The sequence below is a fragment of the Vicugna pacos genome, chromosome 5 (genome assembly GCF_048564905.1).
Source record: "Vicugna pacos chromosome 5, VicPac4, whole genome shotgun sequence".
NCBI classification, from domain to species: domain Eukaryota; kingdom Metazoa; phylum Chordata; class Mammalia; order Artiodactyla; family Camelidae; genus Vicugna; species Vicugna pacos.
This window is the reverse complement of record NC_132991.1, coordinates 8,059,785-8,076,172: the sequence shown is the minus strand read 5'-3', so window position 1 is coordinate 8,076,172 and position 16,388 is coordinate 8,059,785. Positions and strand designations below refer to the sequence as shown.

The following is a 16,388-nucleotide window of genomic DNA, read 5'->3' as shown; positions in this document are numbered from 1 at the left end:
ATTCCATTTATGTAAGATGTTCAGAACAGGCAAATCTATAGACAAAAAGTAGATTAGTGGTTGCCTAGAGCTGCATAGTAACTACTACTGAGTATCGGGTTTCTTTCTGGGGTGATAAAAATGTTCCAAAATGGGTTGTGGTGATGATTGTACAACTATTTGTACTAAAGACTATCGAATTATATACTTTAAATGGGGGAAGTCTATGGTATGTGAATTATATCCCAATACATATGGAACAGAAAAAAATCATGACATTAGGGAAATCTGAAGACTGACTAGGAACACAGGTTGGGAATGTATGGGTCCACTTAAGCATTTGGGTTTTTTTTTCAGTAAATACATATAGTATCACACAATCTGAGGTTGGTTAAATCTATGGATGTGGAACCTCGGATTTGGAGGGCTGACTGTGGGACTTGAGCATCTGTGGATTTTGGTATCTGCTGCAGGTCCTGGAACCAACCCCTGTGGATCCCGAGGGACGACTGTACTGTTAATTTTTTAAGTGTGATAATAGTAATGAGGTTATTTTAAAAAAGGAATGTTATCTGTTAGAAATACTAAAAGATTTATGGATGTTAAGTAATTTAATAACTACTCTTTTGGGGGTGGGGGTGGGTATAGCTCAGTGGTAGAGCACATGCTAGCATATACAAGGTCCTGGGTTCAATCCCCAGTACCTCCGCTTAAAAAAAAAAGATAAAGTAAATAAATAAAATTTAAAAAAACCAAAAACTAGTCTTTTGCCCCCACCTATCACTTTGAATTATCACCCCACTTTTCTGCCCCACTACCCTGACCGCCAAACTCCTTCCAAGTTATCTATCCTCTCTTTCCACTTCCGTTCCTACCATTCTTTTTTGAACCAGTTCCAATCAGGCTTTCCTCCTCACCACTGCAGAGCTACAGCCAACAGTCAATTACAGCAGTAGTCCCTCTGGGTCCTTGGGTTCTGCAGCTGTAGATTCAACCAACCAGGGATTGAAAATATTTTTTAAAAATTACATAAAGTGCCAGAAGGCAAAACTTGAATTTGCCATGTTCTGGCAATTATTTACGTGGCATTTATGTTGTATTAGGTATTTTAAGTAATACAGACATGATTTAAAGTATATGGGAGGATGTGCTTAGGTTATGTGCAAATACTATGCCATTTTATATAAGGGACTTAACTGCCCTGAGCTTTGGTATCTGAGGGGTCCTGGAACCAACCCTGCTCCAAGGGTCGACTGTTAATGGACTTGGTTGCTCTTCCTTGTTTCCTCTTATTTCAGTGGCTGCTTTCTGTCCTTTCCAAGCTTCATTACCATCTCAATCCCTAAAAGCTAGAGGGCTCAGTCCTTAGGTAAGTTTTTCAAGTTTCTTCCTACACTTAATATCAAAATGCTGCTATCACCCAAATTTACATACCCAGCCTGGACCTTTCTTTTAAATTTCAGATTCACACAGCTAACTTTCTTCTGGATAATTTCTTGTGTTAATTTAATGGGAACTCCAAACGTAACATCTCCAAAATTGACTTTCCTATCTCTTCCCACTTCCAACTAGCTCTGCCCAGTCTTTCCCATTTGAGTAAGTGGCAACTCCATTCTTCAAACATTCAGGCCAAAAATCTTAGGAGTCACCCTTGATCCCCCTTTCTCTCACACCCTACATCAATGGATTCCTCAAATCCCATGTGCCATCCTCTCTGAATATACAACCTTCTAACCCTTCTACTGCCTGCACTCTTCCCAACTCACCATCTGTCTCCCACCTGCAGTATTTCAACAGCCTCCTAAATCGTGCCCTTCCCGTCAAAACAGAAGCTAAAGTGATTCTTTAAAAACAGAAGTCAAATCATCTTTCTTCTCTGCTTAAAACCTCCCAGTGGCTCCTCATCTTTCTCACGTAAGCCCTTTAATGCCGCAATTTGGCATCCTCTCACCTCTGACCTCACTTCCCACTTCCCTCCCCTACTCTGCTTCTGCCACATGGCCCTCCGCTCACTTCTGAGTGCAGCAGGCACCCTCCTGTCTCAGAACAACTTCTGTGCCTGTTGTTCTCTCTACCTCCCGGAGAAAGGACATTTCCTGCTCTCTGCCGCCTTCAGAACTTCGCTCCATTTACTTCTCTTTCTCTTTCCCCAGAGCTCCCTATTCCCCTCCCAGCTTCATTTCCCCCATAATACAAACGTAGTATATACTTTATTATTTTGTTCTCCATCTCCTCTAAGAACAGGGATTTTTTTCCTGCTTTGTTCAGTGGTTGGCACAGTTAGTACACAGTGTCTCTGAGTGAATGATTGCTGTTTATCATGCAGTTCTGTTCTCTGCCTTATTGTTGAGCTGGCACCAGCCTCGTGGGCGTCTGGGTGTGGATCCCTGAAGAAGATGACCTGTTGAATAAAGGCTGTCTGCTCACTCAGACTACCAGACGGGAGCCCAAGCACAGAGCAGGCGTTCTGGACGTTCCAGTTTTAGTTGCAGCCACGTGACATCGGCTAAATCATTTTTCCTTTCTGGGCCTTGATTTCTTCGTCTGCCAAAAGATCATTGCTTTAAATGGTTCCCCAGGATTTTGGAGAATCCAATATGAAAGACGAAGGGTTGAGTAGGGCATGATGTGTCATTAATTTCTGTATTATATACAAAGATATGCTTACCTTGCATTTTATACTTTTTAAGGGCCATGAACAGATCTGGAATCAAACTCCAGTGTCCTTTTAGGGACCTTGGAAGATGCAGTTTTGCTGTGTTAAGCCCTTATGTGTATCAGTAATTTGAGAATGAAAGTCCTTGGTGTCAGCCTGTTCTCTCTCATGTGAAGCCTCTCTCACACAGGTAAATTGTTTTTTCAACATCCTTGTCCAAACCAGTGAATGGTCAGTGCCCGTGGCTGATAAGCTCCTGATCACTTGTGGTTGGTGAGCTTCCCCTCAGCTCAATGGTAACCCAGACTCTTGGTTTTCTCACCTGTAATATGTGGTTAATAACAACTGGCTGTTTCTGATGGATTCAGTGACATGTCAGTAATTTACATTAGTTGCATGTCTTAAAGCCTCCACAAATGCCTCTTATAAATGGAGTATGTATCGAGTTTCCATTGCCAGGGTCACTTTCTAAAATAACTCTTCCACCTTGTTACTACCCTCATGGAGGTCCAGAAACTGTGGATTTACCTACTTGGTTTCAAAATATCCCCCATCCTATTAAAGGCAGAGTCTCAAGACAGGTATCTGTACACGTATGTTTATAGCAGCATTATTCACAGTAGCCAAAGGTGTAAGTAACCTAAAGGTCCACTGTGTGTGTGTATACCACATAATATACCTACATAATATACATACAGTGATATTATTTAGCTTTAAAAAGTTTTACTTTTTTTCTTTTCAGTGGAGGTACTGGAGACTGAACCCAGGACCTCATACATGCCAGGCACGCACTCTACCGCTGAGCTACACCCTCCTCCAATTTAGCCTTAAAAAGGAAGGAAAGCCTAACATATCCTTCAACATGCAAGAACCTTGAAGACATTATGCTCAGTGAAATAAGCCAGTGAGAAAAGGACAAATACTCTGATTCCAATCATAGGAAGAACCTGAACAAATTCAGAGTAGCATGGTGGGTGCCAGGGGCTGGGGGAGAGGGAACCAGAAGTTGTTTCATGGGTAGAATTTGTTTCCCAAGATGAGTAGGGTTCTGAGGATAGTTGCACAGCGCCGTGAATGTTCTTAACTGTACAGTGAAAAATGGTTACGATGGTTTATTTTACGTTATATGTATTTCACCACATCTGAAAATAAAAAATTCCCCATCCTCTTTATGAACCGCACTTCCCACTCGTCCCGTTTGTTTTCTCTTCTTGCATTTCGCTCAGCCGGCTCCGTCCATTGTACTCCCAGTACAACGTCCACGCCCTCCCGAGCCCCTGCCTCACGGTGTGTCTCCGGAATGTTGTTTCATCATCACCCATCCATTTTCAAAAGGCGCTTTGCTCTCGCCCCAAAGACGTCACCTTTTCTAGATCCCAGCAGGGGCCCCACCCCCATGTCACCTCTACTCCTCACACCAAGTCCCTCCCTTTTCTGCCTCAGACGGAGGCGCCCACGCACGGCCCCCAACCATCACCGCAGCCTGCCGGCGGGCCTGGCCCAAGCCTCGCTTCTCCCGCCCCCTCCCCACTCACACACCCTAGCCACGAGGGGCTCGGCACCCAGAGCCCCCACCCAGTTCAGCGCCCCGGGTGTCGAGACGGAGGGAAGCCAACTCACACTATCAGTGCTTTCCGCGAAGCAGTCTTTAATCTCACAGAAACTTTCAGCGTCACATTCCACGCGAGCGCAGGGACCGGACGCGGCAAGACGGCGGGTCCCTTGGGACCCTTGACAGGAGCCCTGCGACCAGTGCTGTTAACCCTCGGGGCTCCCCCACACGTACTCCAAGGGGAAGCGGGAGGGTTCCGAAGCCGCGGGATCCGAGGAGGCGCACGAGTAGAAAAGGTGTTCTGGCTGCGTCTCGAGGTCCCCGGGCCGACACGGCGCCAGCAGGGTTCAAGAACGGCCAAGAGACACCACAGAGCTGCGCTTCCGGCTCCAGCGAACGCGCCGGCTAGGGACTGGGAGCGAGCGGCCGGAAGCCAAGGTACGGGAAGCCGAAGGGCACAATCCGCGAACCACGGCCGCGCGGGCCTACGGGGCGTGCGATAACCCGGAAATGAGGCCGCTCCTTCAGGTGCGAGACCCCCACCCTGCCGGAGGGCGTCCCCGCCGGACGGCATTCACCCGGGCTTTTCTGGTCCTCCTCAGCTCTACACGCCCTGCCTTTTCCCGCCCTGCTCACCGAGCCATTCCCCTTTCCTTAAAGAACCTTTGCCCTACGGGTCCGCTTCAGGGCCAACTGACGTCCTCCCCGGAGCCAAAGCCCCTGGGGCAGCGGCTCCCGGCGCCCGCGCAGCCAGGCCGGCGCCTGCGCGGGGCGTTACCATAGAGAAGCAGCCGCCTCTCTGGTCTCGGTTTACACTCTCTATGGTCCGGCCGGGTTGCTGGCGGTAAGGGGAAAAAGGGGGACCGCACTGCGCAGGCGCTCTGGGCGTCTTCTTTTTAATCCCCGCACCGAGCGCTTAACCTCATTGGGGTGGAGGAGAAGGCGGTGGCCGCCCGCTCTGCAGTGGCCCGGCAGCCTGTACTCTGGCTGTAAGTGCCCGGCTAGGGCGAGCGTGGTTAGACCCCTGTCCCGAAGCTCCTACCCCTCCCTGGGGTGAGGGCGACGAGTCTGGATGGGCGCGAGGCCCGGCGCTGTCAGGGGCTCCTGGGTGCGCTCTGGGGGAGGGGTTGGCCCTGAGGAGGGAGCCGGCCGAGGAGCGGGGCGGAGGTTGTCTGCGGCGGCTGGGACGCGGGCACCAGGCCGCTTGCGGAGGGAGCGGCGGCCGGGGTCCGCGCGGCTTTGTGTGCCCGACCCCGCCCGGCAGCGGGGAGCAGCCCGCGGGCCCGGGGTCGCGAGGGAGGGGCGAGGGAGGGAACCTCGGCAGCGGGTCCGGGCGCGCGCGGGGAGGAGAAAGGGCCGGAGTCGGGCGCGGGGGGCGGCGGCCGGACAAAAGCGAGGGCGGCGGGGCCCGGGCCGGCCTGGGGGCTCCTCGGGCGCGGGGGCCGCGGGCCGCGCGGAGAGAAGCCGTGTGCAGCCTCCTCAACTTGCCTTTGTTGTTCTCCGTGTAGGAGGGACGCCGAGACGGGGAGGAGTGTGCGGTCCGGCACGTTAGCCTGCTTGGTACAATGGAGCTCCGCGTTCTCCTTCCATTTTCCGAGCCGCTCGGATGAGTGTGGGGTTTTCCAGAGGCTAACTTATTACATAATGCTTTAAAAATACTTGTGTTTATTTCCACAGTTAGAAATACTAGGTGGAGCCTTAAGGCGTGTTTCGTTGCACCTGGTGAGTTTCTCCGTCGGGATTTCGTACATTGAATAATGACCGTTCGTGGAACCGTGAACATGATACTTTGGTTGTAGAGGTGGCGGTGAGAGCTTCAGACTCTTGTCCTTTGGGAGGCGGTGGTGCAGAAGAGTCAGAAGCGAGAGAACAGTTGCGAGCTGCCGTATGCCTGTTGGGAGCCGGAGTCCCGGCCAATTATGGCTTTAGAAATTGTGGCTTTTACTACTATTACTGTGACATTTACTGTGCTTTTGGTTTGAGGGATCCTGGGCAGTGGGCTCCTTTTTCTCATCAAGGGAGTGGAGAATAGTAACATTGATGCAGAGACCGTATAGATAAGAAAAATGACACCACAGTGCCCCAGACTTACTGAATATTATTTATCTTCTCCATTTGCTAAGAACATTTAAATTTGGGTGAGCTATTTGCTTACTCATCTTTGTAAAATTGTGTCATTTCACCTTTTTTTAGCAACTGTTAACTTAAATCTGTTTCTGTAATTCATAGTTTATCAGCTAATGTGTAGCAGTTTTAGATTTTTGAAGTTTTATTTTTATTAAGGAGTTTTCAGCCATAGCTTTGTATTCTTCCAGCTGAAGTTAACCGAAGTGAGAAATCCTTTGAAGAGACTGTTGGTGGTGGAGGTGTGAAATATTGTATCTCCATGTTACAATCTAAGTGGTAAGTAAGAAAAAGGCCTTTGCACTTTACATTAGTGTTAAAACTGAAAACCTGGATCTCTGTGTGGCAGGATTTTGGCCACAGATTCAACTTTACATAAAAGAGTTGGGCTTTTTTTTTATGCTAACAGGAAGCAAAAATCTGAAGCTTCGTGTTTTATGCTTCAGTACCTACCGTGATAGAATCTCTTAAGTGTAGTTCAGATGATGGGAACTTGCTTTTTATAGAGCAACATTTCAGATCCTTAAAACAGTTTGACAGGGATGTTGAGAAATGAATGGCTAGAAGACTGTTAAGTTTATCATTCACATGTGTTATATATTTTGTTAATTAGTTTTGGATTTAGATTTTTTTCCTTCAGTCTTTTAATTTTCTTTTTTTAGGCGGCTCAGTCTCACAGTTTCTAAGTTGGGTGAGAGAGTTTTTCAGACCTGAGACTCCGTTTGTTCTTGACAATGTTCCACTTAGAAAGTTGTAGTTTTTTAGATTATTAATACATTTATTTCATAGTACTAGTAAATATTGTAAGCATTTAAAGGATGATAAACATTAGAGTCAGAGCTGAATTATTGAAACTGCCAGTTTTGGTAACTGCAAGTCTGGTTGTCAAATAGTGAAGAGTAGACTAGCAGAAAATAACAAGTGTTTAAAAACGGAATCATTGGTGCTGCAGTATTTGGTTTGTAAAATACAATTTAAGAAAGTAAACTAACCTTTCTTTACCCAGTGCAAGCAAGTCAGCCTACATAAGGAGTGTGTGTTTGACTAACTGACCTGAAGGCCTCTTCTTTTTAGCGCAGAATTTCCTGATTGTTTCCTGATTGTCTTCATCACCCCAGGGCTTTCCTGCCTCTTTTGTGCTCAGAACCCTACTGTCATCCTCAATGTTTTTCCTCCCCAGATTCTTGTGGCAGCCCCCTCCTCTCTCTTCAAGGATCCCTAAAGATGTAGCTCAGCTACACTCAGAAGGCAGCATTTCTTCCATAACACCTTTGTTGACTTCCCCCTTGTTTCTTGCCTGGAAGTCTCGTCTGTGCTGATTTCTCTGTACCCGTTACCTTCCTCCTTTGAAGATTCACCTGGTGATTTACTCTTGTCTACGTACTTGAGGCTCTGGGAGTTTGTAAGAACACTGGTATCTTCTGCTTACTATTGGACTTGAGGATTTTCAAACTTTGTTGTGCATTCTGACTCTGCCATTTACTAGCCCTGTGTGGCTTTGGGCTATGGGCCTGTTTGGTCTCCGTATTTTGATGATTTTGTCTATAAAAGGAGGATGAAGGGAGGGCGGTGTTAATGGTTGTGTAAGGATTGAGTGAGATTGTGTAAGGTGCTGAGAATATTGGCTGGTATATGCTAAGTGGATGTGTGGTGTTCCCATCGTGTTCATGGTGGGAGTTCATATTAATAAGTGTGGTGGTAAGAACGGTAATCAAGCCACGGGAATCACTTGGGGGAACTTCTTAAGGTACAAATGGCTGGGCCTTACTTACTTGCAACTGCTCTGAGATTTTGATTCATTAAGTCTGTGTGGAGCCTGGGCAGCCACAGTTTTCACACTCTCCAGATATTCTTAAAAACTCAGTTTGCGAATACCACACTCTGTATTTTATCAGTGATTATATTCGGTTTTACACATTAAAGAAATGATCCAGTAGTAGATGAATGGATTGTCCTAAAAGACTCGAACAGTGCAGTTAAAGGGAAAGGCCTGGCTGCAGACCCAGGCCCCTTGGGAGGCGCACTCACTCATTACCAGTTTGGAGTTATTGCCTAAATGCTGTACACTTTTTCATAGCTACGTATATAGAATTGTCTTCATGATACTAACAGCCAGATTTAAGGGGGAAAAACCCTGGGTTTTCAAAGGACTGTTACATTCATAATCTTATTTGTTCCCTTCCAGTCCATTATCCTATCAGTTTACAAATGAGGAACCCAGACCTGCAAGTTAAGTCCCAGTATGTTACAGGACTGGGACCAGAACTGACTGGGAAGAGAGCTGGGCCTTCTGTTTCTCAGCCTCATGTTCTTTTCATGTAAACTGTCTCTGAGCTGCATAATTTTGTCGCCGTACTGAAATTGTGGTTTGTGATGTCTTCTCATCTGTTTGCCATGTGAATAGCTGACCAACCAGGTTTCCTCCTATCTTTTGGTGTGTTTATACTTACTTATTAAAAAATGTAAATATAAGGCTTAATAGTTAACATATCTGTTAAGATTTATAATTTTTTTTTAAGATTTATCTTTTTGTGAAAAAGATCTAGGACTGGCCTGTGGCCATCTTGTACCATGACACATTTGGGTGAGTTTATCTTCATTCAGAATGGCAGAGTTCAGTGAATCCACTTTCCGCCTCTGTGTAACTGTGGTCCACTTAACTTTGTAGATGAAATCAGTTAAATTTATTCATGGTCCTGTTAACAGTGATATAACAGTAATACAGGAAAGTGAGGGGCCGGGGGAAGACCATATCAAGGCACCCCAGCACAAGATTGTTTCTTAGTGTATCTCCCATTAAAGATGTCTGTACATTCTTGCTTTTTATAAGTTTAGGTCTTCAGTGTTTTATGAATAGATTCCATGTAGTGATGTAGTACACATCATTTTCACTTTTACTGGCTTTGTCATTTGAGTTGATAGAGCAAATTTTGGTAAACTAGTATCCTTGACATGCAGCTATTTTTTTTAAAAATATATTACATATACTATAATGGTCACTATCTTTTTTGCATGTAGTTTGCAGCTTTTCTATTGTTTCCTTAGGATATGTGCTAAGAAGTGAGATTATTGGGTGACTTTTGATACATACTGCCTGATTGCTGACCAAAAAGTTGTACCAGTTAATTTTCCCATCAATCTAAGGGTGTTTGACAAAAATTTACCAACTTCTGGTAATATAATTTAAGTACATATTTTTGTTACCATGAGAGGCAAAGAATGGTGCTTTATTTTTGTTTTTATTTATTTTGTAATTATTTTTAAAAAGAATAAGCGGTAATGACAGGCTTTTATTTGAACCACCTGTGTGCGGTTTGTAACATACAGGGGATCTCTCTACCATGGTTTCCGCTCCCTCCAGAGCAGAGCTGCTGCATTTCTCAACGGGCGTGTGCAGCCTTTGCTTTGTGGGGTCTGTTTGTCATCATTGGAATGTAATCTTACAATATCTTTGTGCCCTCCTTCAAGTGTTCTTTAAACAGTTGTGCTCAAGGGCCCTGCCTGAGGTATTTACTAATCAGAATGTCTGAGGTTGGGGCATCTACATCTTTCACAGATTTCCCAAGTGATTCTGGGACCACCGAAGTTTGAGAGCTGCCGCAGGACCACCTCGGGCTGACTTCCTGCCCAGTGTCTTCCCCCAGCATGTCTCTCCTGTGGGTGGAGCGGGATTCTGTTCTGAACGTGCTAACAGAGGCCTGTTGTGCAGAGTGAGCTGTGCAGCACCGCCTTCCTAATGGAGACTAGCTGTTCATTCTGCCAACAATGGGCCACTCTTTCTAAGAGGAGCTGAACTGCATAAAAACAGTCCTTCTCTGAAGTCTCCCCATTGTGCTCGTGGCTGTGTTTTATTTAAGTTCTGATAAGTCAGAATTCTCCAGACCACAGCCATGTCCTGCTCAGCCTGTGCTTGGCTGGAGGGTGACAGTAGGCGTCCTAGACTGAACACCCACATCTGCCAGGCACTAGGCTGGGTGTGGTAGTGAACTTTTGCAGGATCTTACGGCAGCATTTAAAGGCAGGTGCTATTCTCCTTTTATACTGAGAGGAAGCAGGGGCTTCCCTCTTCCCACAGAGAAGTGCAATAATTTATCCATGTCATGCAGCTGCAGAGTAGCAGAGGGTGGCTCTCAGATTCCTCAGCTTCCTTTCCATTTATCTCTGTTTTTTGCAGCAAGGTTATTCTTCCTGCATGAAAGGTCAGTGGGCACCCGGCAGCATCTGGAGATGCCTCTTGGTCAGTCAGGAAGGAGGTGGAGATGCAAGCTTCCTGCTTGGGTCTCTGCGAGGGTCAGATCAGGTGCCCTGCAGTCCCTTTTAGATTTGAGTCCTTGATTAGAAATCTGCCCTTGGACAATCCAGATTACCAAAGACATTATATAAACTTTTTTCTTCTGATTTTTTATTGTGGTAAAATACATGTAATCTACAACATGCCATTATAACCACTTTTAAGAATACAGGTCAGTGGCATTAATGGCCTTCACATTGTGCATCAGCACAAAACAACTGCTTCCACGTTTTTTCCATCATCTCAAACTGAAGCTCCACTACGGAGTAAATCCCCATCCCCCCTCTTCCTCAGCCGCTGGTAACTGCTAATTTCATTTCTCTGTGAAATTGCCTATTCCGGATATTTCATATAAGTGGAGTTAATAATATATTTATCCTTTTGTGACTGGTTTATTTCACTTAGCATGTTTTCAAGGCTCATTTATGTTCTAGCTGGTGTCAGAATTTATTCCTTTTTAATTGCTGAGCAATATTCCATTGTATGAACGTACTACGTTTGTATTTATGCCTTCATCTGTTGATGGAGCTTGGGTTGTTTCCACTTTTTGACTCTTGTGACTAATGTATGTTGGTTCACAGATTTCTGAGTCTCTGTTTTGAGTTCTTTTGGGTATATACCTAGGAGTAGAATTGCTGGATCACGTGGTAATTCTATGTTTAGCTTTTTGAGGAACTGCCAAACTTTTCCACAGTGGCTGTACCTTTTTACACTCCCAACAGCAATGCACAGGGGTTTCAATTTCTCCATATCCTTGCCAACACCTATTATTTTCCTATTTTTTTAAAAAATTATAGCCATCTTAGTAGGTATGAATTAGTAACTCATTGTGGTTTTGATTTGCATTTCCCTAATGACTAAGGTTTTGAGCATCTTTGCATGTGCTTATTGGCCATTTGTGAATCTTCGGAGAAATATCTATGCAAATCTTTTGTCCAGTGTTGAATTGTGTGTCTTTTTATTGAGTTTTAAGAGTTCTTACATATTCTGGATATATGTGATTTGCAGGTATTTTCTCTCATTCATTTTGTAGATTGTCTTCACTTAATTGAGTGTCCTTTTGTGCACGGAAGTTTTTAATTTTGATCAGGTCCAGTTAATCTGTTTTGCTGCTCATGCTTTTGGTGTCATATTTAAGAATCCATTGCCAAATCCAAGGCTGTGAAGATTTACTCCTGTGTTTTCTTCTCAGAGTTTTATTTAGATTGTTGACCCATTTTGAATTAATTTTTGTAAATAATTTGAGGTGGGGCTCTAACATCATTGTTTTGCACTTAGATATCCAGTTGTCCCAGCACCATTTGTTGAAGACGAATAAAAACTTTAATTACTTGTTTTCCGTATCACTCATTGGCATTTATATCTTTCTTTGGGTTTTTTTACTTCACTGCCTACTATCCTCAACTTCTGCACCCCCCAGACCCACCGTCTCGTCTTCCTTGAAGCTGTATACCTGGATGCTTTGTGTGTCTGACAGCTTTGCTGCTTGACACAGAGGTCATACTTAGTAAATGTGACTTCCCTTCCTTTCTTTGCATTTTGTATGGTTACTTTCAAGTGTCTTGTGTTCAGAAATAGATTGTAAGGGCCTTCAGGGTAGACGGTATATTAGATTTGCTTCTCGATTTCCACCCTTCTCTTGTGCCCCCGGCACACTAGGGCCTAGTCTAGTGCTGTGCAGGCAATGTGTTTAACTTCTGTTGGCTGAATTGTAAAGCTAAACATAGATCTTTGTGAATACATTTGTGTAATTGTGCAAAATTATTCTTAAAAGATTAATGATCAGTATATCATAAAGTTCTTTAAGATTTTAAATTCACGTCCTTTTACATCATTTTTCCAAATGTGGGGATTGATAATAGTATTGGGTCTTTCTGGCGCCTTAGGAAATGTTTTGTTTGTGACGTAAGCTTTATGGATAAGCCTCACTTAGGTTGCAGCTCACAGGGCTCCTTTCATGGTGATCAAAATATTTTAAGTTGTTATTTAAGATCATGATGAATTTTCACCTGGGAATTGTATGCATTTTAGGTGCGAATTTTGTGTACCCAGACCCTGCCTTTTCATTTTTGACAAATGTTAGTTTTAAAAATTATTTTAAGGGGAAGGTGCGGGTATAGCTTGGCAGTAGAGTGCATGCTTTGTGTGCACAAGGTCCTGGGTTCAATCCCCAGTGTCTCTGTTAAGGGGGAAAATAGTAATAAAAAATAAAATGTAAAAAAAATTTTACAAATTATTACGTTCATACAATGAGTGTATATTATTTTTCTAACAAGAAAATTAAATATCATTAGAAAATTCTTCTTTTGCCTAGAAATCCCAAAAGTTAACTAGTGAAGTATTTGATCTCTCTGGGTCCTTGTTATCAGATTTCCCTCCATCACTCTAGTGTTCAGTAGGGTCTTATGTTACTTGTCCTGAGTGATCGGATCTCCCTTGGGAGTCTGTTCTGTAATCTACTGTCCAGATGTCAGTGAAGGGAAGGTTCAGCTTAAAAGTTGGCCTTTGGTATTTTGTTTTCTAGCAGATTTTGACTCCAAAGTAGGTATTTCTTAGCATCTTGTTATAGTAACACTTTAATTTTGAAATACTGGTTATCCGTCCATTACTTATTTCAGTAGATCCTTATTAGTAACAGTGAAAACAAAGGAATTATTTTTTAATTGTCTAGTTCTAAACAATGTAACATCAGAGAGGCCAGAGCAAATCCAACATTTAAGATGCTTTCAAGATAACTGCCAGCCAACAGAGTGATTCAGCAAGAGCTTGAACTCCCTCAGGAGTAGTGGCTCATGCCAGGGAGGGAGAGATGCTGTTTTCTTTGCTGCCTCTGGCCTTATTTAGGGGAATTTGGGCCTGTTACGTATCTGAATCTGTACCTTTGTCTAAAACATTTGATCTAAGAAGCATTTTTATCATTCCTGAGACATTCCCAACATGGGATCCCCTTCTGAGGATGGTGGCCCCTTAAAAAGAAGTGGTTTGGATGGCACATTGTTGTCTGTGGAGTGGATTTGGGCAAATGGTGGGTATGCTGGCCTGCTGCTGAGCGAACATGCCGTTGGTAGTGATTGAGGTGCTGTGTAGATTGCCTTTGGCCTGTCACTGCATTTGTAAAGTAAGCATGATGAAAAGCTTTTCATTCTCTCATTCATTTCAGAATTGGGAGTAGATTTCTGAAATTGCCAAGGAGACATTTGTTTAGACAAAGTGACGATATTGTGTAGTATTGTAGTGAATTGTGTAGTAGTAATTTTAGGAATCATGAATGAATGAATGACTGAGCAGGGGAAGATTAGGAACATCTTGTAGTGATTTGATTGCTAGATGTCTTTTGGGGTGGGATGAGTGACTGGAGGGGGTACAGGGAGTGTACACATGGGCGTTAATGAGAAATGGACCAGAGAGAATAGGCAGAGAACCTTTAATGAAAACCACTGCCGTTAAAATAAGAGTTATTTTAGGGTGTATCTGGGTAATTAGTAGAAAATGCACTATGTACTTTGATCGGACTCTTCAACAAACCTTACAGTTGTGCCTAAGAACAGAGGGAGTCTCTTAGCCCTGTTCCCAAAGAACTATGCCCGTAAGGAAGGCGAGCCTGGAGGGAGATGGTTATGATCCTAGGGTAAGTGTGCCGCTGTGGGAGACTGAAGAGGGGAGGGCTGTGTCCCTTCCTGTTCTGATCTGAAGGGTGTGAGGCCCTGAACTGGGTACACACTCCCCTGCTTGTGCACTCTGGGGCCTGTTTGTTGCCTTGCCTTTACAAAAGGGGTGTTTTGGTGGAGAATTAGCTTGTGACCACAGGACCAGGGGCCTGACTCTTGACCGAATTAACCCCGTGGTCTGATTTGTGTGAAGTGGCCACAGATGAGGGCCAAGAAAGCACTCTTGCTGAGAGAGGGTTGAAACTAACATCTTGCAGGCACCCCAGGCCTTAATAAAATTAGGGCTTTTCTGTTTTCAGATCTTTACTTGAATCATCAACTTATCAGTGATTCAATTTTGGAATTTTGTGGGGAGGGGTTAGTCACTGTGTGTTTGGGAAATTGTTTGCTATGGAGATTGCTTCTGGATAGTGATGGTAATACTTAAATTACATGATTTTTATTGTAGTCACATGCGTTATTGGCTGTAATTAAAAAAAAAATACCTAGAGGGTAATCTTGTGAACCTTTTTACTATAAGCAAGTTTAAATTTAAATCTGCTGTAGTTGTATGTGAAGGTTCCTTTCATCTTGTTTAAGCTACCCAGAAAGAACTAGAACTGCAGGTTAAATGCATTAAATTTTTGTTATAAGGTATTTATTTTTTGAACAGATAATACATATACATGACTTTAAAATTTAGGTTTCCTCCTGCCCTGCCATCCAGCCAGTACCCTTCCCTGGAGACAGCAGTGTTATTAGTTGTACATGTGAAAACACACATGTCTATATCAGTATCTGTCTGTCTTTCCCCTATTCTCCTTTTTTGTACAAATGGTAGACTGTTGAATTTTGCTTTTTTCCCTTCTTAATGTATCTTGGAAATCAATCTCTGTCAGTACATTAAAGGCTTCCTCATTTTTTTTTTTAAAATGATGACTGGCTGAGCAGTGCTATTACGTGGCATTCCATGACTTCCCCAGGCCTCTCGAGGAACACTTCATTCTTTCTAATGTGTCCCATTTATAAAACCATGCTACAAAGACTAATGCTACAATAATTTATTTTGTATATGTACGAATAAATAAATAACTGTAAGTCAATATTATCCATTCTTAGAGGATTTAGCAAAACCTGGCCTGTGATAAGAGGATCCTATAGCTAATGCACTTAAAAATGTAAATTTGTAGAAGTATATGACCCTGTCTTGTCATACACTTATTTTTGAACTAAAACATGGCTATAGTTTAATGAATGAAAATGAATTGAGCTCTTGTCTTCTTGTTAACTTGTTTTTCTGTTTTTGGCTTTGCAAGAATTCGATGGCTGAAGGGGGTTTAGAACTACTCTTTGTTTCCCTGGAGGTAGTACCAATGCTGCTTTCTAGAGATGAGTATACTATAAATGGACAATTCGTTGAGTAACTGGCTATTTCAACTTTTTTCAGTTCTTTGATGTTGCCTGTGGTTTCAGGATTACAGTTGTATTTGAATTTACAGGTAACTTTCTGCTGTTTATTGAATACAGTATGCTTATGCTGCTAGAAAGAATATTAACATTTTTTAAAACGTTTTAAAATTTATATTTCCTTTGAATAGATACTGTGTACATGGTATAAAAAGTACACAAGAATAAAGAGTGAAAAGTGTCTTCCTCTGTTCTCTTTATCTTTCCTCCACACCCCATTTCCAGAGGCGACTGCTGTGTCCTGTTCTTAAGTGGTCTTCCAGATAATCTGGAAGGCTTGCAGCATTTTTCTGTTGGCACCACTGCTATTTTTGACATGTATTTCTAAAAATTATATAAATAGTACGTTTTCATTGTGGAAAATAGAATGTTACTGTTTTGGTTTATTTCTCCCCATATTTTTTCTATGCATGAAGAATATGTGACTATTTTTTATTTTATAAACAAAAAGGACATTTTGAATATTGTTTTCTAGTTTGCTTTTTTCCACTAAGCTGATGGTAGATTTTTTTTTTCCAGGCCAGTAAGAATATATTTTTACTTTGGCTTTTAGTGACTGCATGGTATGTGACTTGGATGTACTGTAATTTCTTTCCTAAATCCCTGTTCTTGAACATTTATTTTCATTAAAATTTTTTTCACAAACAGCTACAGTGAACAACTTTATACATT

General features: G+C 43.1%; 1 protein-coding gene across 4 annotated transcripts in view; it reads left to right on the top strand.

Moving 5' to 3' along the window:
- The first annotated feature begins 5,040 nt into the window (after positions 1–5,040).
- The window catches only part of CLASP1 (cytoplasmic linker associated protein 1), a 191,567-nt gene continuing 180,219 nt past the window's right edge, over positions 5,041–16,388 (top strand). For all 4 annotated transcript variants that reach the window (XM_072960809.1, XM_072960808.1, XM_072960810.1 and 1 more), the window contains exons 1-3: positions 5,041–5,176; positions 5,696–5,909; positions 6,503–6,590. The gene's annotated coding sequence lies outside the window, so the exon portion shown is untranslated. The remainder of the gene's footprint in view (positions 5,177–5,695; positions 5,910–6,502; positions 6,591–16,388) is intronic.